This window comes from Ammospiza caudacuta, chromosome 5, assembly GCF_027887145.1.
Source record: "Ammospiza caudacuta isolate bAmmCau1 chromosome 5, bAmmCau1.pri, whole genome shotgun sequence".
NCBI lineage: Eukaryota > Metazoa > Chordata > Aves > Passeriformes > Passerellidae > Ammospiza > Ammospiza caudacuta.
This window is the reverse complement of record NC_080597.1, coordinates 46,847,534-46,872,876: the sequence shown is the minus strand read 5'-3', so window position 1 is coordinate 46,872,876 and position 25,343 is coordinate 46,847,534. Positions and strand designations below refer to the sequence as shown.

Genomic DNA, 25,343 nt, shown 5'->3' with positions numbered 1-25,343 from the left:
AGAAATGGGCTGCCTACTTTCTGCTGCAAACAGGAACCAAGAGAGACTCTTGTCCTAAAGAGAGAAAAGCATATTCAAGATGATTTCTAATTAATTTTTTTTTTATGTCTCAGAGAACTGATAATATCCAGAGGGTGTTGCAGTGATTCCTTAAGCAGGAGTAGGAAGGCTTTTCACAGCAGTGAAAAGACACAAGGTCTTGAAGGTAGAGAAAGAAGGAGGGAATGATATAAACTATCAGGTTACTGGCTTTCATTCTTGGGCAGCCCAGCAATGCAATATTCTGCTTTTGAGGAAAGGCATGGCAGCATGAGCTACCTAAAATGCACACTGTGCCTCAAAGTGGAGGTTGTCAAAGCACTGCCTTTAATTTGAATCCTGAAATGTTGCAGCATAAGTGGAATAGATGGAGCTGTGAACATTGGGCTGGCCTTTGGGAGATGGTTTGTGTTACTGCTAAGGTTATCAGGACACCATCTGTAAAATAACCTGTTGCTGTAGAGCTACAGTGAAAGTGTACATTGATCTGCATCTTTCACCTGTGGTATTTAAGAATGTTGTATTTATCTCAAATAGACCTGCTTGGGGTGGTTTGGAAGAAACTGATTAGTCCAGAGTGCAAAAAAAAAAAAGCAAGCTGCAGTGGAAAGGTGCTCTGTTGTTGCAGTGTTCAGGCCTGCTGGGAGTTGCATAAAATGTTTCTGTCTTTTGAGTACCCTCAGTTGTCAGGATTTGTGTGGATTTTTATCTATTAAATAAACCTGCTTTAGCTTTGTAGATGCTACAGTCAAGAGCTGATCCTGCAGGAGGGAAAACTTCTGCCAGCATAGCTGCCCTTTGAGGCAAAGTAGAAATATATTATATTACACCCTTTAATCAGTTTGAGTTGTATCTCCTTCTTGTCTATAAACAAAACTACTTTTTCAATTGCTGAATATTTTTATCACTATGCTTGTCTGTTTTAGTAATACATACCTAAGTACAGCTGCAATTTTCCCACTATAGCATATACCTACACTTACTGCTTACTTGTTTTAAATGCCTCTCTTAATCAGGGTCCAAATCCAGATGAAAATCTGAGTGAACCTCCAACAAATATAGTACATATTTAGCAACTTATATATCAGTACATAAATCATAAACTTTCAAGCTGGAGAACATCTTGCATTTTCTTACAGGTGAGAAACAAGTATTTTTTGCTTAACATTATAATTGTGCAATGACAAGGATTGCTAAGTTAAAAGTAAGAGGTACAGGCTTTCAAAACATGCATACCATTAAAAATTATGATGCTCTTAAAAGCAATACTGCTATTGCATTCAAGCTCATTATCCTTTTCACTTTTATTTTGCAATGTCCTCACAGCATCCTTTCCCCTCTGAAAAACACCCTTTAGTTTCTAATACTCAGTCTCATGTATGCACTCAGTTCCACTGAATTAGGCTCACGTACATTATCTGATCTGACTAGAAAAAAGATTTTGTACTCCAAAAAATACACTTCCTCACAAATAATTTGTAAAAGACAAAGAAATGGAATTAGTATAAGCATCTAAAGTGATCTGATCAAAAGAGGAAAATTACCATCATATATTAATGAGTTGAACATATTTGGTCTTCATGAGCTACTGCAGCATTTAAAAAAAGTAAGAATGTTAGTGGCTAAGTTTATACTTCTTTATTTAAGGCAGAAAGTGATATTCAAATAATCACAGCAAAACTCTGCCCTGACAGAGTAGCCTTAAATGTTACTTCTAAGGTATTGTATTCTCTTATTTTGTGTATGATTATCTATGCATTCATACAGATGCATTTAAATACAAGATAGTGAGGACAACTGAAGGGAAATCAAGGAACCAGGGGAAACCTAAAGTACCAGTTTTGTGATGAAGAAGCTGTAAGTCATTTGTGGAGTAGTTTTTCCTTACCTTGGACTTTGTATGCTGGCATGTTTTTGAGCTATAGAGCTGTAGGAGCAAGGAGAGGTAAGACAGCTGGGTGAGGCTGGGGGATTAGGGAGGAAGAGTGAGAAGGAAACCTCTGATATTTCTCTTTAACCTCTGTGTTTGTGACTTATGCACAGGTGGTTTTTTGACCCATCAGTGTGTCTGGCTCATTTGAAAGGGTGCTGTGAAGCAACCAGAAAGCTGGGATGTTGGGCAATGTGATGTGCAACAAACCTTTCAGATTTGTATTTCCTTCATACCTAACACACTCAAACTTGTGTACTGGCACACCCTATGGCATGTCTAATTACTCAAGAGCTTGTGTATCTGCAGTTATCCAAGCCAACAAAAGTTCAGGCTGTGTTATAATGTTTTTCAAATAATTCACAGAGAGTAGTTTTTAAATTAGCATTGCTTTTGTTTTTTTTTTCTGCAAAGGGATCTTTTATGGAATTCTTGGACCTATTGAAAAAGATTTGGCAGTATCTTGGGCAAACAGGTAGGTTTTTTTTGTTAAATTTTGAAAAGTCCCTGATGCATATTTGGTATCTACACCATCAGAGACAGCCTGTTTTGTTGCCTGAATCAAATATATTCTGCTGCCTCTATTTCACATTTGGAAGAAGTTGTATTTCATACCAGGTACTTTTAGAGAACTGTAAAATGCCACATATTCAGATATTATGAAATACAATCTCAAAAAATGTCACAGAAATATGAGACAAAGTGTTTATGCATTATAAAAATTGATAGCAATTTAATCAGTGCAGTCACAAATTGGCTCTAAAAATTATCCCTACAATTCTGTGGATCTGGGCAAGTGTCCAGCCTTTACATAAGGTAAGCTGTCCTCTGTATTGTTCTGTAAAGCATTGAACATTTTTCAAGTTTTAATTTAGTGGTTTATCCAGTGACTTAATTGAGTAATTGTCAATTAAAATTGCACATATGAAATCTGTCACTATTTTGCTTAATATGGCAGTGATTTTCTATCTTGCACTTTCTTGCATAAGGCTTGACCTGAAGATTTACTTTCAAAAAGATAGTTGTCTGTGGTATGCAAAGCACAAGCTAGTTTGTCTGCACCTTCCATAAATTGGCTTCTATGAAGCCATGACAACCACAAAAATATTTGTGATCCAGCAGTCCTGAGTTGCACGTTTTACAAACATAGAGACAAAATTTGGGTCTTGCAGCACATGCTTTTCAGAGTTGCAATACTCAGCTAAACTGGACATATTTTTCTCAACAGTACAGAAAAGATTGCAGAATTTCAGATTTCAACATCATGCTATTAAGCTGTGGATCAGCTTCAAAGAAGTTGGAAGATCATTTTTAGAATCTAGAGCATACATTTTTCACTTTCTTATTTTGTAAGAGCTAAATAAGCCAACAGGATAACTCTTGTCCTACCTCCCCCAACAAGCTTAAGATTTAGAAATACTGAAATGGAAGAAGAGACTGGGTCATTGTTTTCAGTCCACTGCAATACAAAAAAGTTGTATTACAACTTTATATATAGGGCTGGATTCATCCAAGCACAGACTTCAGTAGGATATGCATCTATAATTGAACAATTTTCCAGATGTACTTTAAATAATGGAGAGATATAGGCCCTTGTAGGCCACATTTCATTTTGTTATAGCTTACATGTCTAAAACAGGTCAGGGAGGGATATCCCAGAACTTTGTTTCTGCCCACTGATTTTAAGTGAAACCTACATATCCAGATCACGTGCATATGTCAGCATTCTTAATGTCAAAATATTGTTGTGATGGATTGCTCCTTAAATGAGAAAACATCAAATTATGTGTAAGTCAAAGAATATCTTGCAGACCTGTATCACAAGCTTAAATCTTCTCTAAAATGTGTAAATCTTGAGCATATACTAGTTGGAGAAAAGAAGATTATCACTCAGTACCTTAGGTTTTGCGTGGAGTTATAAAAAAAGGTAAAAATTCACACCAAAAGAAAACTATTTGTGACCAAACTTCCATTATTAGAACAAGCTGCTTTATAGCTTTAGGTTTTATTGCCACTGATAATTTAGGGCATTCTTTCAAGAAGGCTTGGTTTGGGACAGAAGGAAAAATTGTGCTGCAGTATAAATGGAGGCACTCAAGCATATGCAGCAAAGATTATTTCTTTTCATGTGTCTGTTACTAAAAAGTAGTAGTAAAGCAGATGTTAGGGTGTAGAATACCTGAGCTGAAGTTCACATCAGCAGCCAGACTAAATGGTTATGATGAGTTTACTTCAATTTTAACAGTTTAATCTGAAGATCCCAAAAGAAATTCTCCTTTTGGTGTCTGGCTCTCTTCCAGGGAGGAATAGTTACATTTAATATGTGCCTATGAGTGAAGGGGCAGCAAGGTGCAAAAACTGAGCCAGCTCTAAGCACCCTTCTCAGAGGAACTCTTGAGTAGCTGGATCTGTATTAGATGTAAAATTCCACTGGCATTACTATTCACAAAATGCGCTGCTGGATACAGTCTTGTATGGTGAGTTGTGTAATAGCCCTCTTGATATTGATATGTTTTTATACAGAAATGGCCCAAGACTGTATTAACTTTTGTTTTTGTCAAGTTCAAGCTGACAGTGGACTGCAGGCCAGCTGTCTGCCACTGGCATGCTCATGGCAATTAGCTCTGTAACTTAGAAGTACACTTTAGTGATAGTTCTGACCTTCTGCCTCGTGCTCAGTTCCCTGAATTTAAAAAGCTCAACCGCAGGATTGGCACAGATTTTAGTCCTTATTGCTGTCTGAAGTCATTGGACAAAAGGCAGCTCTGGTCCCCCATGGTGATGCCAAGTTGGTGCTGTGCTGTGCTTGCTCATGTGGCCTTTGTGGTCAGCATCCCTGGAGACACTGCCGTGGTGCCTGCTGTTGGTCCATCTTCCCGTGGCTGCTTCTCACGGGTGCAGAAATCTTGGGGCCAGCGGTGATTTTCTCTTCCCCTGCCTGGGGAGGGACGAGGATCCTGTGGAAGGAAGGGCCTGTGGGCACAGTGGGAGAGAGCAGCTTTGCTGACACAAGTGAGCAGCTGTACCCAGGACTAAACACAAGCTGTCAAAATGTAACAGAAGGTGTCCAGCAGTAACAATGCCTCCTTTCCTACTTCACTCCAATTATAGGAAATGTGGTATTGTTGTCACTGCAGGGTCTTTGTCAGAGTTCAGTAACCCATGTTTACTTCCTTTGTTATCCTCTTCTTGTGTGCTGGTGTCAGCAAACACATTCCCTTCCTGCTGTTGTCCTCCGTGATGAGATGAACAGCCCTTGCAAGTATCCTCCTCACAGTTTGGCATCAGAGGCTCACCTATCAATGCCATGTGTTATCTCCAGTATGTTTCATTCTTCCCAAAAGAACTGTTTCAGATTCAAATTAAAGTTTTGACAATACAGAGATCAATTAAATGATAATATTTTCTCATTAATAGGCTGGCCTTTTTCTTTAAGCAAGTCTCCTATTGGGTTAGCTTTCAGTAATTCTAGACCTTGTTTTATTTTTCATGTGAGATTGCCACACATCCTAGAAATTCAGATTGTCATTAGTGTCATTATTTTCATATAGATTAAGAAATTTATTCTGAGAATTGCTTCTTGCTTATGAGCATTTGAAGTTGGGGTAGTGAAAGTAACAGCAGTTTGCCCATAAAATCTGTCCCAGAGGCAGCCAGAAATTCCCAAATAAAGCACTTCTAAGGGCTTTGAGGTTTTAATATCTGTTGCTTAGTGAATATCTAGGACAAGAAAAAGCTTTAATTTTTTTCCAGCCTGAGTCATCACATTGTTTTTCTGTTTCTTTTGGCCAGGCTGTTTCATCCTTTCCAGCATTTTTTGGGTCAAGGCAAGTGTGAGACTGATAGAAAATAACAGTTGTGAGGACATGCACACCTTGTTGCCTGGTTTTCCAGCAATATAGTTTACAACATTTTTGCATTTACAAAGAAAAGGCTTTTGATGTGAACTTTGAAAAACATTTTGCTCAGAGTTTTTATGTGAAGGTAGGATCTGGTCTTAGGTACAACCTATCTTGTAATGTATATATTCTATCATCAGTTCTATAGATGATTCCATTTTATTCCTATACAAAAATAGTGAGTTTTTTTTAAATTTAAGAAATAATGAAAAATAATTTTTGGAGCTCTAGAGGAAATTCTGCATTATCTCCAGCAAAACACAGCTTTTTAAATATTGTCATGGCTAATACTGCTTATTAATACAAAGTTTCTAATTACTGTATAAGGCCTTATGCAGTATTTTATACTTTTACTGTTAATTGAGCAGTCTAAAAACATCTAAGTTAATTGCACACTTAATGTTAATTGCTGGAAAATTTTGTCCAAATGAGAAAAAATTGGATTTTTGCAGCATGATAGTTGCATTAAGTGCCTCTAATTTTCCTTTTAAGCTTTTACTGATGATCTTTCAAGCATTTTTATTACACTTTTTATTCATTAAACAAAATAATATTAATGTGATCTTAGTGTATGTTATAAAAAGCAATTTCCCAACCAGCCTCACCATATATTGCTGAACTCCTAGAGCATTAGACACAAACTATGTTAAGATGCCCCCAGACATTAGCACTCATTTAAAAGGCTACATATAACACCTAAATAGAATTTTGAAACTGAACAGAGTTGTTAAGGGGAAATCCTTCATGTCAGACAAAGAAGCTGTGAAGGAAACCCTAAACAGGTGATGGAATGTTAGTAAACCAAGGGTATCCTTCTGAGGGATTGTGTTCTGATTGTTGAGCTTCAGCATAACCTCTTGCGCCTCAGTAATTTGAGATGTTTGTTGGTTTGGCCATTGGTCACACAAAATAAACTGTCCAAACATCATGTGTGATAATCAGCCAATCAGATCTCCAAAGAGTCTTTAAATGTTCAAACTGAACAAAGGCTCTGTATCTCAAGTTCCGATTATTGTCTTGGACAGCAGCTCTCTGCCAGGTAAGGTGCTGTTTTTCTATTTCCTTTTAGCTTTATTTAGTAGCAATAGGTAGTTTCAGATTACTGTGGTAATCCATGCAAAACTAATTGAGTAATTAAATGCAAGGCAAGTCAGCACACCAGCACGTGTTGCGCAGGATTTGCTGTTGGCTTTTTAATCATTATCTAACATGTATTGACAAAACAGTGTGAAGCATTTCAAAGAAAAAATATTCTTATACTCTGTCCACTCCTGGAAGATTATAAGAAGGAGATAGACAACTGAATGCTGTATTCTGACAATTCCCAGTATAACCAAAATCTATGGATTTGATGGACATATTTGTTCATATAGGTTGCCAAAATTTCTGAGAAAATAAGGACTTCAAAGATGAGTTTCTAAAGAGAAAGTTAAAATAAGGGGAAGCATCAGTGTAGCTTAGGTCAGATAGGGATAATTAATGTCATGTGTTTTAAAGTAACACCTAGTTTATCAATGCAACATCAGTTTTACTTACAAGACAAGTCTTCATTATAAATATCTTATTTTCATAAGGATTTGGGAGGGGAGCAATAACATAATCCCCCTGCATGGAACCAAGCATTGGAATGAAGGTTATTCATCCTCGCTGAGCACTCAGACAGACAGTTCTTCTCCAACACCAGAGATTTTTATAATAAAGGTTGAGGTGTTGCTTTAAAGCAAACAATGTGGGGGTGTATTTTACTGATACAAGTAACTCCGTTTCAGTCTTTTGCAATGTCAGAACTGAGTGTTGTATGCCTCATTTCATATATAGGTGCTTGCAAATTATTAGATTCCTTAGAATCAAGTGCAGAAGTAATTTTCAATTAGTTTTTTTTTTCATTATAACAACTCTAAAATCTCCCACCAACCTAAACAGTTCTGCAAATAGTCCGCGAGCTTTAGAATGGCTGATTATACATAATTTTGAAGAAAAATTTGCTGAGTTTATTTCATGGAGTTAACCTGGTGATTTTGGGGGCTGTTTTTTGTCATCCTGGTTATCAAAGCTTAAAGTCTAAATCTTTGTTTACTGAGCTTAAAACTGAGATTAAAGCTGTCTTTGATTTCACCAGGGTAGGCTGGTGGCTTAGAGACTTGACTTTTGGCTGTCATCTTCACAACCCTTCTGATGTCAGAAGCTTTGTAGGGGCTTATCACACACTAAGGCTGTGGACTTCAGTGGGTCAAATTCTAAAAAAGAAAAAAGATAAAACTCCTCAATGGAGTCCCCAAGCACTTTCAATGGATATTTTATACCTTGCTTTGTATTTTTTCATTTGTGTTTGTTTATGATATAATTCTCAATAAATCTACATGAAATATTATTCATAAAATGTTTCTAAAAATCAGTTGGGAGATCGAAAAAGAAGTAATATGTGGTAAAAACAAAAGATTTCAGTGTATATTCTCAAAGTCCCACTCTCATGTAGTACTGATGTACTGTAGCTCTCCAGCACTAAAAATATTGCCTTGACTGTTAGCAAAACCAGATAACAGATAGGTATTCCTACAGGGTAATAGTAGAGAGGTCCCCAAGTCCTTGTGTAAAGGAGTCATGCTTGAAAAAATGACTTTTCATGATGCTGCATGCAACCTTAGTGAAGTTTCAGTGTAAAGAAAATTCCTTTTGCTTTAACTTTCCTCCTGAAAACCTGGGGTTTTGCAGATTTCCACACAAAATTTATTTACAACTCCCTGTCCCGTTAAACAGCTACAAGAAGGAAAGAAATTGAGTGGGGGGGAAAAATCCAAATCAGCCTGTCTCTTCTCCCCAGAGTCCCAGAGAAAAGGAAGCACTGTGCTTGACCCATGTAACAGAGGAAAGCGGGAGAGTGAAAGATGTGTGCAGTGCAGTTACAGGCATAAAACAATCACTGCCTGATGTTTGAACATTGCTTTATGGTGTTTCCACCGAGATATCCCATTAGTATGTGATGATAATGAATCATGGTTGTACTTCACTGAGAGCTCTTGCCATGACTGCATACTTTTCTGATTTTTTTTCTTCCCATGGAATGCACATGGAAACAAGGGAGAGAAATTATTTGAAGAACATAGCCAGAATGGAAGCTGTGAAATTACAATGCTGCTTAGAAATGGACAAACTTTTCAGCACATTTTTATTTTGTTTTGTCAATATTATTTTATTCAAGGTAGAAGTGCAGATTTAAATATAGTCATGTGGAGAATGTGAAAGAATTCATTTAAAAATGTCCCTGGTCAGGGCAGTGCATATGTGTTGACAAAAGTATGTGGGGGGTTTATTACTTTTTTTTTTTCACTTCTGTAGACATAGCTTGTCTACAGCAACTAATTTAAGAAAGAATATTTTCACTTAAAGAGAGGGATTGAAACAAGACAAGTGCTGCTTTTCTGGTAAGGATCTCCAAATCTAAACGGCATCTCAGTTCAGCTGGAAATGTTTGTCCCAGATCTAACTCCTCCACGCTCAGAGGGTAACTCTTAAGAGTAGGGAGAAGTGCCATCTGGTGATTTGCAGCAAAAACTGATGGAATCAATTTTTAGGAGAGACAAATGGAAGTGGTCATCAACCACAGATAAAATTGCCATCTGTGATGTTTGGTTCTAAAGATTCTTAAAACTGACAAAACTGTCCACTAGCTCCATCTTCAGATATCCATTTAAATTTTTATTCTTTCATTATAGTACAGCAAATTAATATTATATGTTTAGCAAGAGTAGATCATAACTAATGCATTGCAGTAATCACAAAAATGTCAGTGTATATGATGTCTGCTGATACAAAAACTATATATACTGCATGCACCAATTATATGAATTATGGAAATTATGGAAATTATGGAAGTATACTTTTATTTGTCCTTCAAATAATTCAAATTATTTTAATAATAATTTAAAAATATTTGACAGTTGATAAGCTGTTGGTATTCTGTAGATCTCAAATTTAAGGGTGGAGAGACCACAAAAAAGGAAAAGGGTTGGCTCTGAGGTTGCAGAAAAGGAGAAAACATTAAACTAGCAGTATTTAATTCAGCAAGTTCAACTTATTTCTCTGAGTAGAACTATATCGATGTTCTGATTTGTGGTGAGGACAAATTAGTGGCTTAGAGAGTGAGTTAAACTCAATTCTAGCTTGCTGCATTGTTTAAGCTTCATATTTGTAAACATTTAGACTGAATATTAATTTTATTAGTGTGAGTACTCATAGTATCAGGGACTTTCTTTTGTAGAGCATATTATGCAAAGTTATGTCTCTTTTTCATCAAAACCCTCTTTAAAGCTCAGCACAGTGAAATATACTGCTGTGGGGTCTAGGAAGAATATGCTCAAGTACTAGAATGCTGTGTATAAGTATTCACAAGAATTGCTCCCTTAGTTTGAATACTGAAATACTTGTTGAGAATGAGGAAGAAACTGTAAAACATTGATGATTGTTCTTAGGCAGATATTCTTTGAAGTCAGGAGGCATTTCAAAATGTCAGACTGTGTATGTCTTTCTGTGAACTGATATTTTAGTTTAAAAGAAGGGAAATACATAATACAGAAATGGTATTTAATGAATATTAGACCATACCCATTTTACTAATTTGAAATTTGTGTGCTTAAAAAGCATTTACTACAGAGTTGAGTTTATACACCACTGTTAATATGTTATAATTTTTACTTGAAAGCCTTTTGAAAAGAAAAAAGGAAAAAATTATGCTATTGAGCACTTATGTGAATGTATAGAATTGTACAGGCACTGTTTGCATAGAAATTCTAATAATCTGCGAAGTATGAAATCAAGGTGTCTTCTTGTACCCTGTGAACTTGTATCACTTTGTACAGAGTGCCACACTTGATAATGCAAAAAAGCAATATTTCTCAACCAAATCCTATTTTGTAATCCCCTTTAACCTGCTTTTCCATTAATTTATATTAGTGTCTCATAAGTTAACCACTGGTTTGAATGTAGCACTACAAATGAATACTGTCTTTTATGGTATAGATAACCTTATCCACAACAATAGCTCTATTTTTAGGAGATGATATGGTAATTCTTTACATGAACACACAATGACTAGTTGGGTCAGGGTGAGTTTGCATAATGGAATGAGCTCCCTACAGTTGTTTCCAGACACTTTGATAATGAGAAGTGGCATGAATGTTTAATTTATTAATTTCTTTCCACTCAGAAGGACAGAATGAACTGGTTTCTTAATTTCTGTTTCTCTAAGTTTTCAAATGAGTTTAACTTTTTTGTTTTTAAGTAATATTTAATTTCGAACATCAAAAAAAAATTAAATTCTTGGTGTTAAGAGAATGAATGAAAGATAAATTAATTACCTTGTAAATTGCAATGACAACAGTCTGATTTTAATGCAGCTTAACTATTTTAGAAGTCAATTGGTGGTCAAAACTAATGTTACCATGAAGCAGAATGAGCAAAAGCAATAATCCTCGTAGTGACTGCAACTGATTGTGACCTTTTTGCATCTATCATGTTATTAGAAAATTAAATAATTTTCTTCTTCAAGGCCAAAAGATTTTAAGCTGTCAGCAGTTACATCAAGTTCTGCTCATAAAACCTGTCGCCTTAAAGCAAACACACAAGAAGAATTAAAAGAGCTGACTAATTAATTCTCAACACAAATAACAGATCTGTACTATAAATGCCTGAACTGTTTAAGGAGTTGCTAGACAATTTAAGAAGTTCTTTAAATTCTAGGACTTGACTGTGGCTTAAAGCCAGGCCTCCTTTGGAAGACCGGTGCTGCATTAGAATTAGAGTTCCTTCTGGACAGCATGTGCTGCAACAGGAAGTCTACCAACCTGTGAGATGGAGCAGCATATTCCCATCTGTTGCTGGCCAGCTGTCCTGTACATACCCCTCCTTTTCATGAGATCAGCCTGACAGCAGTAGTTATGCTCTTAAGCCATCATGTAGCTGAGCTGCAAGCATGAATCACAAGGGGTAGGTGCACTTCACAGTCACTTTCCTGTCTAAAATTCAGTCCTTGGGTGTGTTGGGCTTTCTAGCTTTGACCCAGAAAAATATTTAGTGTGTCTTTGTGTCACTGAATCATTGAGGAGTTTTTCCTCGAGAGAAGAATAAAGACCTTGTTAGGACTTCATAATGAGATTGTTTTTTGGGGTTTGTTGTTTTGGGGAATATTGTTGAAAGAAATCAGCACTTTGTTGGTAGCGATTCATTTACAATGCTTGGTAGTTAACCAACTGTTTTATATTTCATCGAATATACTATTGCTTTGTGTCAAGAGACATCACTGTCTCTAAGGACTTACTCCCACATTTGCAAATAATACTCTCCCTTTTTCAAAATGGTTAATTTTGCAATACAATCAGGAAATGCTCTGACGGTGACTGCAAAAGAGCAATTCACAGTGACTTCTGAAATGTAGACCTGTGGGAGCAGGATAAAATACCATGAAAACACCCTTTTAATGTTTGTTTTGAGAGAAAGGAATGTTGATGTGGTTGTTAGGATTATTTGAGGAGTTGGATTTCTAAGGAAAGGGTAATAGTTTTTTGTTTGTTTCCCCCCTGCTCCCACCCCCATTAGGTTTTAGGCAAGGTTCAAAGTTTATTTAGGAAGTATAATGAAATATAATTCAATCTTCATAGTTTTGCCAAAAACCATGCATCATTAAAGAATTTACTTTATCATTTATTTGAGTAGGTCATCATGCTTGTATTGTGGGAAATAGCACATAGTTGTCACCTACTATCCTTCTCTACATCATTGTGTTTTTACTATGTCACGGACACTGAGCAGCAAGAGTATGTGACTGATATCATTACATCATCTTTAGATTGAGTGTGAGGAGCTTTTTCATGTATTTCACTTTATTCTGGGTCTCTATTTGTGGTGGCTGTATCAAGTGTTTATTCATTTTTCCACCCTCCCTCGCTGCTGTCAGATTCGTTAAAGCTGAAGCGCTTTCCCTGGTTCACGGTAAATGCCAGGTATTTGTGAAAGAGGAGTGTGAGAGAAATGTGATTGCAATATGTGACATTGCAAAAGAACCTGATACTCATTAGATAACATAGTGGGTTTGGCTTGTGTGTTTGCTTTGCAGCGTGCACTTCCTTGAGAAGGCAGATGTGGAGACCTGCTGGTGCAGCCTGGGTGCCTGGGTTTGTGGTAGAAGGGGAACCCCTGGCAGGCTGTGCACTTCTAGAACTTAGGAGGTAACTCATGTCTCTGCTGCTGGCTAGGCCTTGAATGAAAGCATCTGAATTTGGGCACCAGAAAAAGAGAAACGTAATCTAAACTCAAAATGGCAGGTTCATATAGCTTCAGTCTGAGGTCACTGTAGCTTCAGCTGAGTGCCTGATGGTGGTGTGCCACTCAAGCAGTATGTGCTGGGTGCTTTAGGTCAAGAGAAGGAGGCAGAAAAGCAAAACTAGGACATTTGATCTGGGAAAGAAAGCCTTTGCGAGCCCCTTAGGATTGGCTCTTTTGCTCAAAGGGAGTGATGGCAGACACGAAGTCAGGTGGAATCTTGAAACATGCAGTTGAAAGGCAAAAGAACTGAGGAGGTAATTGGTACGAATTATGTGATGTATATCATGAAGAAGGCTCCATGAGAAGCAGCCAAAAATCCCTTCCTATTGGTTTTTTCTGGATTAGGACAAAGGGATGGGACTATAAGATTAAAAAAAATCTTTTTTTGGTGCATGGTTAGCCAAGTTTAGCTATTTCAATGCAGAAATCCTTAAGCTGCAAGAGAGAAAGCCATCATCCTTCTCCCTGTTGCTAAAAGCACTCATCTTAAGGCTAAAAGTCAACTTGAAAAATTTTATTTTTTCGGGACAAAATTGCACCTTATGCAAATCAGAAGAATAAGCATAGTATGAGGAAGAAGGAATTTTTCATTTCATCCACCTTCATGCCCACCAAAGAAGTACTTTAAGATATTGAGTAGAGAAATAAAGAAAATGGAAAGAAGAAATTCCCATCTGATGGAATTGGGAATCTTTAAAGAGTATTTTAACCAAACATGGCATTACAGACCCTTTAAATCACTAATGACAAGTAGACCATTGCTGTACTAAAATAGGGATATAATAAAACAACTGTTTTGGGCTGTCTGGGCTTTTGGATGTCTCCTTCTGTAAGTTAAATGGCTTGAAATCTTTATTTAATATTTTATCTCTTACTTATGAGGAAAACTTTCCATAATGTATGAAAATATTGAAGTTAATTACAGTCTATTAAAAAAATGTTGTGGGATGCATTGCAAACTTCACATAAAACAGGTTGTTTTCTGTCCCTTGATAAGTATTTTATTTGTTCAAAACTATCCCATGATATTAATTTTTAAGTTGGCAAGAATGATGTAGATCAATAGTGTGTACTAACATCTGGCCACATAGTGCAGCTGAATTAGTTGTGTGATAGAAGTAAAAGAAAATGGCTTGCAGATATACATAATTTTAGGCTGAAGTGCCCAGTATTCTTGTGTAATGCTGATTAAACAGACTGACAAAGCAGAAACATTTTATATATGGGAGAATACCATTAGTTCCAAAATAAAATTACTGTAATTTAAGCAGTTGATGCAAACGGAGGAAAAATGTGCTGCTCGCCCTGTGTGCAATCAAATCATGCTGTAAGGCTCATATTTGGCAGGTACTGTAGGATTGAAAGAGAAGATTTGAAGAGAAATTACAAGTCCTTTCCAAATAGAAGCATTATACATACCACAGTGAAACAGAACAATGACAGAAATGCAGCTTCATTAGTTATTGCATCTATATCTGATGAGACAACAAATCACTTCTAAAACCTGAAGTAAGAGTTCATATCTGTCCTTGGGGAACATCTAATTTTGAGCAGGTTGCTGAAGGGCAATTCAGGCTTAAGTTCACAGAAAAGTTGGTATGCATTAATTTTGTTATGTTACATGGGAAATGTAGTTTTTTAGCTACATATAAAGTCCTCATTCTTCTTTCCCTGCTACCCATAACATTTAAGAAGTTGAAAATATTTTTCTGTATGAATAACTATCCTTATGTGTGTATCCTGATGGCCCCATATAGTGGGGCATCACACAAAAAACATTGCTGATGAATCTGAGGGTAATTTTAAACTAGTGAGCTAGATTTTGGTTTGTGAGATACCTCATTGTGGTATCGCAAAATGCCAGGCAAGAGAGAGCTGTTTTTTCACATGAAGGCTTACTTCTAATACTTCCTTATTTCTTAAGAGGACAGTGTCTGAACTTGCTTTGAAAGCACTGCTTTCTTTTTTCATGGTGAGTACTATTATTTCTGAAGTGTGTTTGACTCTATAATGAACTGGAAGGAGGATTTTTCTTAACCTGTAGGCTAATTTAGAAGTGCCTAGGTACCGGCACTTAGCCACTTGTTAATCTTTTCTTTTGCTGTACAGTATGAGCAGTACAAACGCGATTCTGCCTGTTCAGAACTGAAAAGATATGTCCAGCATTGGAAGTGCTAGATTTCTATAGACAGTATTTTTGGGAGGAGATGTCAGGAAGAAATGTTGAAAGCATTACAAGTTATAAAAGTTATTTGCATTACATTAATATTGCCACAAAGCTACCTGTTGTTACATCATACATTTCTTAAAAAAATTTTTGTACATATTTTTATCTTTTTGTCTCCTGTTCTTTATTGATTTATTTTCACCGTGATTTCTCTTGCATCAAATTTCCTCATCTCTGTATTAAAAATCAGAAATACCTTACCTGTTTAAACAGTTATTAGGATAAAATTTATTTTGGAAATCTCAAGGGCATATATAACTTTTTTCAGTTTTTGATCATCTCAGCATATTTATGAATAGACCACCAACTTTTTTTCTCACCTATGCCTTGTAAGTGTGGATGAAGTCCATTAAGGATAATGAACTGATGCTATAATGATATAATAATCAAATGTCACTACATCCTTTGAGCCTCAAGCTTGCTTTACAAATTTCTCATTTCAGCATTTACCATGATATGCAGACCTGTTAATAAAAACAATTTCATTGTAGAATTATTGTAATCTATATAATAACAAGCAGTCATGAAAATAATTAAAAGAATAGCTACTGCTATTCTTTTAGCCCAGATTCAGGGAAGCAGTTATTTACTGTGACTTTCCTTTCAACTTTTGTCACATGTGGTTTTCACAAGGTTTCTTTTATTACCCTGTGCAGTTGCCACAATAACAACATGTCTGTTGTTGGAAACCTCAGGCTGTATTTGTCCCAGGCATACCATGCAAGTAGGAAAATTGTTCTTAAGCCGTGCTGTAGTACAGCATACCTTGCTTCATTTGTCTGGATTCAGGCAACTGAGGGTGGTTCAGCATGTTTCCTGTTGGTATAAAATTTACTTCCACACCATTTTTGATGGATCATTAATTATTCTTTTCAGGTACCAGCAAACAATTTTGTACCTGAAGTCCTGCAGCAGGTTTTGCAGGATGTAGAGTTATTGCTGGGCTTATGTGGAACAGAACTAAAGTCCGGTTTTGATTTGCTTTTATACCTTTTAACATAATTTTCAATGTTTCTCACTGTACTTTATTTTCCTTTTTGCTCATGTTTCAAAAAAATACTACATACCATCCTTAAATTACTTCATGTCATGCTAAAATTGGTTTTGGTAAATATAAAATAATGGGTACATATAAAATAATGTGTTGGATAGTAAATACTTTGATCCTATTCTTCATTTGCATTATCAAGGTTAAGTTTCATATATATATGCTTAAAATGAAAATTTCAGTTTTAAATTTGGAAAGTGAAATGAGCATCATTGCTACTTAATGACTTCTGATTTAAGAGAAAATTTTGAAATACTTGTTCAGTGTCTTGCATACATGGAATCATGTTTCTATTACTTTACATCCTTATTATACCATGTTGCTTTGCAGAATGTGTTTTCTACAGTTTCTGAAAATAAGTCTTTACTTTGGCATGACATGAGTTGACCACTGAGAAATTTGGATTCATTAAATAACTAGTTGATTTAAAAAATAATTTCTGAGTCCTCATTGAAACCTAAACAGTTGTAAGATACTCTTTCTAGAGAAGCTTCTTTTAGCATTTGCATGCACAGATGAGACAGACATGCATCAAACAGCGAATGAAGCTGGAGAATTCTTTCAACAGGTTTTAAAATAATATTGATTTTTTTTGTTTACCTACTTAATTCAATTTTTATTTCCAATTACTTTGTCATCAACATTAATGTTTCATATAACTTTTTTCTCAGACATATTGTCGAAAAAATAAATCCACCGCCCAAGTTTCATATAGGTTTAATTGTTGGACACTGCTATTAAAAGAATCTGAAGAAAAGCATGTGAAAAGTTTTACATAAATGTTTTGGTTGGTTTGCTACCCTCTTTGTCCCCCCGCCCTATATTTAAGACTTCTGAAATTAAGGGAAGGAAAAAAGGTTTATGGTAGATATTTCTGTCCTCTGGTCCTAGTTATTAACTCGTTTTGATATTTTTCTCTAATTTGGTTCAGGATCTGATTGTTCAAGGTAAAAAACAGCTTTGCTGCTATGCTTTCTTCATTATAGCTGTGGCTGTGCTCATACTATGTTGGCCAGCAGTGTTTTGGAGAGGCCCATGCATCTGTATTTCTAGCAAGAAATAACAAATCTGATAACTGTAAAGAAGGAACTGGGTATATGCTGGATTCCGGGAAATGAATTAAAGAGTAAGAAAACTGTTACAGAGAATAAAAATTACCTAAATCTAGTGTTTCACCACTTGAAGAAGAAAGTATCAACTAACAAATATCCCTGAAATTCTGTGTTTATTAAGTTTTCCAAATAAAACCCAGTAGTTTTGCCCAGTTGGCTATATTGTTTCCTATATCTGTTGAATGATTTCACAGTTGAAAGCTTTCTGGCGTGGCAGTTCTTCTCCAGAAATGGCATGTTGTTCTGTGCTGGTCAGCTGAGGTGAGAATGGCTATTGGAAAAAGCGCTTCAGGGTGCCAGCAAGCCACAAATAGTTCTCTAAAATACCTGTGACTGTGCCATAGAGTAGAAAAGAAAGATGCCTTTAATTTTGTGTGAAAGCACAGGATTTGTATCTGGCTTGACCAGAAAAGGACAGAAGGAAAAATGACAGCTGAACACCACAGAATATGCAAACCATGCTGGGAGGGGAGAGTCGAGTGCTTCTTTTCTAAGTGCATAAGGTTATACATGTTGCTGAGCCTGCCCACATTTTCTTGCATAATCCTTTCCACCTCCTTGCATGACTTAACTCAGAATATAGTACAGGCAGGGTCAATGAGGGTGAACCAAAAGCTCTGGTCATGAGACTAAAAGGTGACCTTGTTATGCTGTGGTGCCAAATCTCAGCTGAGGCCTCCTGAGAGATCCTTGAGTTGAGTTTAGCACAAATACTAAAATACTGGAGAAATAGGAGACTGTTTAAATAAGATCAATGTGATGAAGAAACCAAATCTTCAAAAAATGTTATGTATGCAATGCTAATCTCTCAGAATGCTTTCCTGTTTTTTCATGGTATTTTTTTTTTTTTAAATGAGTAACTTCTACTTTGGCACCGAAAAATACTAATCTGCTCCTCTTTCTCTGTGTGTGTCTTTTAAGGAAGGATTTGCTCATGCTGCAAGATGCAAACAGGCAATAGTTTGATAAGTGCTCAATATGTGGACTTTGCATGTATAGTTTCAGCTAAGTGATGCGTAACACCAAAGCCAGCACTGATTTCAATTTTTCCAGTAAATCAGGAGATTTCAGGATGATTACTAGACTTTTTTACAGATTGATTCTTTCATTTGCAATATATAAAAAGAAAGGATTTTTGCTACATTTTTATTCCAGATTTTCAAAATCAAGATGTCATATTTTTCCAGTAGAATGACTTCAATGTTGGATTTCTACTTGGCCCGCTGAAGATGGAATCTGTTGTATTCAGAATAATCAGGAATATGTATTTCTTTGCCTAGAAAAAATAATGTGAGATGAGCTGCAGAGGGACTGTTGCTAGCATACAGTTAACAAATTAACACTACTACTAGGCTTAATTTGCTTGCAATTAAAAATATGATTGGCATTGATATCATCAAGATTGTACTGAAGACAAAGGGGAATATTTTTAAAAAAACTGGAGTATTAGCTTTAATCTGCAATGGTTTCACATATCACTGAAACTTCTCATCTGAAATGTTTGCTTTAATGATTTATTTGTCTCTTTTTCAGCTAAAAACAGACTTGTTCATCTTGCAAAGGATATGCATTTATAAAACTTAAATGAGTGTACTAAATGGAAAGAAAAAGTTGCATTAAAAAATGGGAGTGTAATGATTTTTTTTGTGGGGGAGGAAGTTTGCAAGTTTTTTGTAGATTTTATTTTATTTTAATTTTCTTTTAATCTCATTTCATTTTGGAAGAGAGAGAATTTTCTGAAATAACCTTTTCTCCATTGAGGTAGGTTATTTGTTTAAACACAACACTGATGTTTTTTTCATTAATAAGTGAAAATAAATACATTACAAAAAATGTGAAATTTGGGATTCTCCTCTACCACTCTCATTTTGGAAAGTTTTATGCAGAACCTTTTTTTTTATGTTGCCCTTGATTGTTCAAGAGAAACTTCATGGTCTTACAGTATTCTGAACACATAGATTCCCTTGCCTACCTGCAGACAGCCTGCCTGCTGTTTTTTAATTGTTGACACCACTCTGGTGGCAGTGCCACAGTGAGAAACGCTTTAAAAATGCAGATAGGTTAAGTAAGTTGTGACAGTGATCTGTGCAAAAGGCAGCTTCAAAGGGCAAAAATAATACAGTGTTAGGGACCTTTCATTAAATAGAATACATAGGCTCTCACTGAAAACTGAATGAGGAAAGAAGAAGCTGATAGACTATATATTGATGGCCAGAACAAAAATAACAACACCAATAATATATATATACACACACACATACACACACACATATACAGAGAGGGAGAAGCACTTAAACTGTGGGGTTTTCATAGTTGGAGAGAATGGTCTTGTCTGCTATTTGCATTGGAGATGTGTTTGACCAGATCTCATCGTCCTTTAATTCACTATAATAAAGTTTGATACAGAAAGGAGTATGTTTCATATGTAAGCTTGGTATATGATAATAAAAATTAGCATATATATAAACTAGTAGCCAGCACCTCAAAGAACTGCTGTATAATAGTGAAGACTCTTAAATTTCTTTTCCTAGTTGGCCTATAGGCCTAAAGTTCCGCTTCTAGCATGGTCAGAAGTGCCCCAGCTTTTATTATGCTGGATGTTTTGCTCTCATTGGGTATATGAAATAAGCAACATGAGGTAATTTTTTAGGTCTGAACTGTTCTACATTATAGAGGTTACGTGTTAAATAATGTGCGACACTTGGTTTTGTTAAGTGACACGGGTAGTTCCTTTTTTTACGAACTTGGACAATAATTAGGACATTTCTTAATGTTTAAGTTCACTTTCTATGGAAGAAGATTCCAGTCATCATTTGTTCCCTTCCAGGAGAGAATTTTAATTCTGAGACTATTCAGGATGACGTTGTCAGTTGATCTTGATAAAATTGTTCTATTTTGAAGAAAATGCTCTCATGTTCCTTGGCTGCTAAAAATACAAGTACTAACAAAATGTACTCTAAGCAGGAGAAATTGCCACTTTGGGGGTGGATATGTAGACTTTGGGTTTTCCTGAAGTGACTCACTTTCCTCTACAGGCATTAGACAACTGTAACAACAACCAGCTTGCAAAGGTCTCGAGTCTAAATGTTTTGTTTGAAATACAGATGGATATATGCACATTATTAAGCTCCTTGTGGAATTGAGAGTTGAAAGTCTTGCCTAAAAATACAAGAAAAGTTTGATGTAGAATGAGAGAATGGGTCCAGGTTACCAGAAACCCAAGTTATTGCCTTGATTGGACGATTGTGCTTATAAGTCGGGCATATAATTAAAAGTTTGCAGGTGTGTACTTAATATTATTGGTGCACTCATAAGTACACAAAATGAAAAATTAATCATTAAGATAAAAGAATAAATACAGTGGAATCTATAAAAAAGCAAGAATTTTCAAAAAAAAGGAGGAATTAAATTTGTCAATCAACTTGGTGCAAACCAATCAACTCATACTGGAGTGGAAGTATGTTACAAAAAGAAAGAGCTGATGTACACTTTCAAAGACTTAGTACATCTCCGTGCTCTGTGTGTCCTGTGCTGGGTATATTGAGCTATTTATAAAATAAACATTGTAATTCAGAAAGGCTGCATATTTTTCACTTTCAGCTCCTCAGCATTGATATCCAGATAAAACAAATATATATGACTAATTATTATGTTAAATTATATTTACCTGTCTGCACATTCTTCTGTGAAGTGTAATATCCTGGAACGGAGAGAATAATTCTATTTTGGATAATACTTTGTTAATAAAATAGGTCTTTTCTTTGTGATTGATAGGAATAAAGACTCCATCTGGAATTCTTAGGGAGCCATTTTAAGTCAGTCCCATGATGCAAATATGCCCCAGAGCCATCTTTTCTGTGCTTAAAAAAGCACTTTATTTCAAATGCTTTATTGGCAATTACCAATGATTTTGTAGTTATTTGGCAGTACATGGCAGGGTGATAGTACATTATTTCACATCAGAGCAGGTATGTAATATATATTAAAGTTAATAAACCATCACTTTGCTCTGTTAACAGACAAAAAAAGTTTATTGAAGTAAGGTATAAGTGTGCATAGGTTAAACATAAAGACTTTTATATATTGGGAATGTGAACTGTGTAATAGTAAGTTATTTCTTCCTTATGTGATTATGAGGGAGGCCTAAGTACAACCTTTTTTTTTTAGCCTATGTCAACATCATTACTATGTCTAAGTAATTTTCACAATTTTGAGTGATTTTTTGATATTATGTAATTATTATTGACAGAGGATATTGTCCTGTTTCACTCTCTTAGGTTTTTAGAGGAAGATAATGTTTGTAGAGATTTTCTTTCTAACTGTGTTAACTTGAAAATATGTTTTTGTTATAATCACCAAATAAATAAGCCACTAAATAATACCACAGTGTCTGCATTAACATATTTTCCAATGAGCTTTGGACACATTCCTCATGCAGAAGCCAAAATACAGTGAATTTCACTGAATGATATAAAAGTGTTGCAGCGGGTGAACATGAGTGACTCAAGGCTCAGAAAAGGGACTTTTCCAAAACCTAGTTAGAAGCAACCCATAGCAATGAAAAATGCAGATAGATGTAGTATATTCTTCCTGGAGATTTTTTTTCTTGATATTTTAAGAAATCAAGATTTCACAAAAGAAAAATTTATGTTAGGTGATTCTGCCACTGGTCTGAAATACATCTGCTTAGCACTAAGTAATGAGTAATCACTCAGTCTTAATCTTAACCTTAAATCTACTAAAGTATTCCTTTAGCTTTACATGTGTTTTTTGTCCTATGTGCCTCAAAGGATGTGCTTTGTTTTATGTATTTTTTCCTGAATCACAGAAGGTATTCAACTTTATATGACAAGAGTGCTTGTTTGGTTGGTTTTGTATTTATGTTTTCTTATAGCGCTTCTGGTCACAATTTTGGTCAAGTATTCTTATTTAAGACCTGTATTGTAGTTCTGTGTTTGGCTTTTCTAATAGTACAAATTCAGTATAACAGTATAAATATTCTAAGTGAAAAATTTCAATCTATTAATTTTATATCTAAGAACAATTCAATTATTAGAGTACCTGTTCTGTTTTAAAAAGATTTTATCTTTGTTTATGTGGGACAGCCTTCCAGATCAGAATTAACTGTCAAATCCAAATGAAGTTCAGGGGAGCTTTTTGTTTTTAAACTTCAGTGAGCACTGATGCTTTATTTTGCAGGAGGTAGGTACATAAACATCCATAAACCACCACTTACCTGCCTGTTCAAACGTAGGGTGTGAAAAGTATCAAAAGTACTTAAAAGTATCAGAAGTACTTAAAAGTTTGCCATCATTCAAAATCAGATTTTTGCATTACATGTTATTGCTTTTCTGCTCTGTTATTGTACTGATGGAATCGGTACAATATGGAATCCCCACTCTGTCTTTTCTAGAAATGTGAATGAAGAAGTCGGTATCAGAAAACATTTTATTCACTTGCATTCAGAATTTGTACATCATCTTTGCATTTCTATTTTTTTTCTTTTTAATGAAACTGAACTGGCATATGAAAAAGATAGTCTTATTTAGGGATGCTGCTAAAAAAGGTTATGCTTTTCTTTTGATTGGTGAAAGTTAAATAGTACTTTATGTTATTGTACCATTTAAAATATTCTCAGCTTTCGTGGGTATTATTAATAGCTATTTTTTTAATGTATATGAGCTGGAAATGTATTCAAAACTTCAGCTGACCCTACACAGCAGGTTTGGATCTGATGCAGAACAGATAGAAAGCAGAGCCAATTGAAATACTGAAATAGCCAGAGCCAGATATCGTCTCATGTGCTCCCACCTCAAAATCCTGTTTTGCTTTGCAGAGGAGTTATAGCTTTATTCACATTTTGAAGATGAAAACAACACTCTTTACTTCATCTTTTTCCTCTCTGATACTTGCTCTGGCAATCTGTACATTCTATTAATGTCCTTCTTATCTTCCTAAAAATTCAAGATTTATCAGTGCTGCATCTTTAACAGTCATCTTTATTATGCAGGGGCCAGTCACACTGTTTCCTACAAAGGCCAAATAAAAAACTCTGTGCATTGAAATGTCATTCCATAGGTACTATGATCTACATACTTTGTAGCATTTCCTGTATACACAGGCACAAACCCCCAACTTAAATATGTTTTTCCATCATATGCTTCTTTCATAATGTAAAGGTGCAGTAAATGCATGTGGCATTCTACAGACATGATTTTTGAATCAGTAAGTTATACTAGGGAAAAAGGAAAGAAAGTACCCATGCTTTTTCTGTACATAAAAGCCATACAGATTTATTTGGAGCCCATTAGGGCAGAGTTTGTTTTAATCAGTGTTTCTTTTTTCATATAAACATTTTGTTGAATGATGAATCTCATAATGATTAGCTTCAAGGGAAGAAAAGAAAAAGGACAAACCCAAATTCCATATTTAATGTTCAAATTGCAAAATATAATGAAACTGAAATAATAATGCTAGGACTGAATAGGAAATAGATTTTATACTTGAATCGGATTACAAGAACAACTTCCCCTCAGGAACACCTCACAGTGTATCTAGTAATATTTTGAGAAGTAAGAAAAATATTGAAAAGCATGTTTGGAGAAGAATATGCAGAAGAACAAAATCGTAATTAAACCCAGTCATCCCAGGAGGTGGTGGTTGTTTCATCTGCAGCTATTGACTGGGATAGGATCTAGGTAAATAAAACATCAATGGAATTCAAATCCATGTACTCCTCTTTGAAGGCAGTTGGGCTGTATGTGAAAGATTATGTATAGGAAGTGTATGCATAGTCTATGCATACATATGCATAGGTAGATAATAGTTTAAGAGGTAGATAATAGTTTAAGACTTCAGTGAAAATAATTCAAAGAGGTATCGTTAAAGGCTTTAGAAAAACACACAAACTCCAGAGTTGTTTTTTACACAAGGAACAATATTACTGCCTTGAAGACTGCAAGTGGCCTTCAGGGGACTATAATGCTCAGGCTCTGAATCCCAGCATTGTATTGCTTTTCAAGAAAAAACCTTGAGATTTACACAACTCCACTACCACTTCTTTGTCTTGTTATCAAGACAAAATGAATAGGTGTATGGAGTGTGCTGTACATGTTTCTATGTGTTGCAAACAATTTTGCATATAGAAAGTTTGTGTAAACTCCTATGAGTAAATGGGCCTTCAGCAGAGTTCATGAACAACCAAATGTGTATATATATCCATTTTTTACAAGGAAAAACACAGTTCAGTGTTTTGCCTCTGAACTGATTAAATGTCTGTCCTGAAAGGGACAACAGACTCATTTCTTAGATTGATGTGCTTGTTGCCCTACACTGGATATGGTTTAGTCTTGATTTATTAAGCTTCCTGGTAAATGTGACTTAACTAGTCCCTTCTGTGAATATTTTTCTTGTGCCCTTTTGCTAATTGCAAGGATGCAAATGTCACAGAGATCTTTATATTTCTTGTCTCATTTGCTATATATTTTTGTAAATTCTGCTACTGTTTCTATGTAGCTGTTATAGTCAAATTTTGAGGCTCTGAATTCTATTGTTCTATATTCTCAATAATAAGGAGTACTATGTTATCTCAGTTTGCAGAAAAATAATCTGAAGCGCAAAGCTTTTCTTGTGTTGATGCAGAAATTTAAGAGCTGATGGTTGTGAGTCTGTTCACGTAGGTATGGCATTGGCAAAGAGGGGTTATGTAGAGCAAAGCACTTTGGTATGTGAGACAAGTTTCACAGTTAAGAGTCCAGCATAACTCAACAAA

The 25,343-nt window shown here is 35.5% G+C and overlaps 1 protein-coding gene across 2 annotated transcripts in view; it reads left to right on the top strand.

The window, feature by feature from the left end:
- Positions 1-25,343, top strand: part of SLC16A7 (solute carrier family 16 member 7) — an 80,314-nt gene that overhangs the window by 9,719 nt on the left and 45,252 nt on the right. Inside the window, exon 1 of one of the 2 annotated variants that reach the window (XM_058806012.1) lies at positions 2,410-2,444. The exons of the other annotated variant lie outside the window; for it this stretch is intronic. The gene's annotated coding sequence lies outside the window, so the exon portion shown is untranslated. Of the gene's footprint in view, positions 1-2,409; positions 2,445-25,343 lie in introns of those variants that run through there. 2 annotated transcript variants of the gene reach the window in all.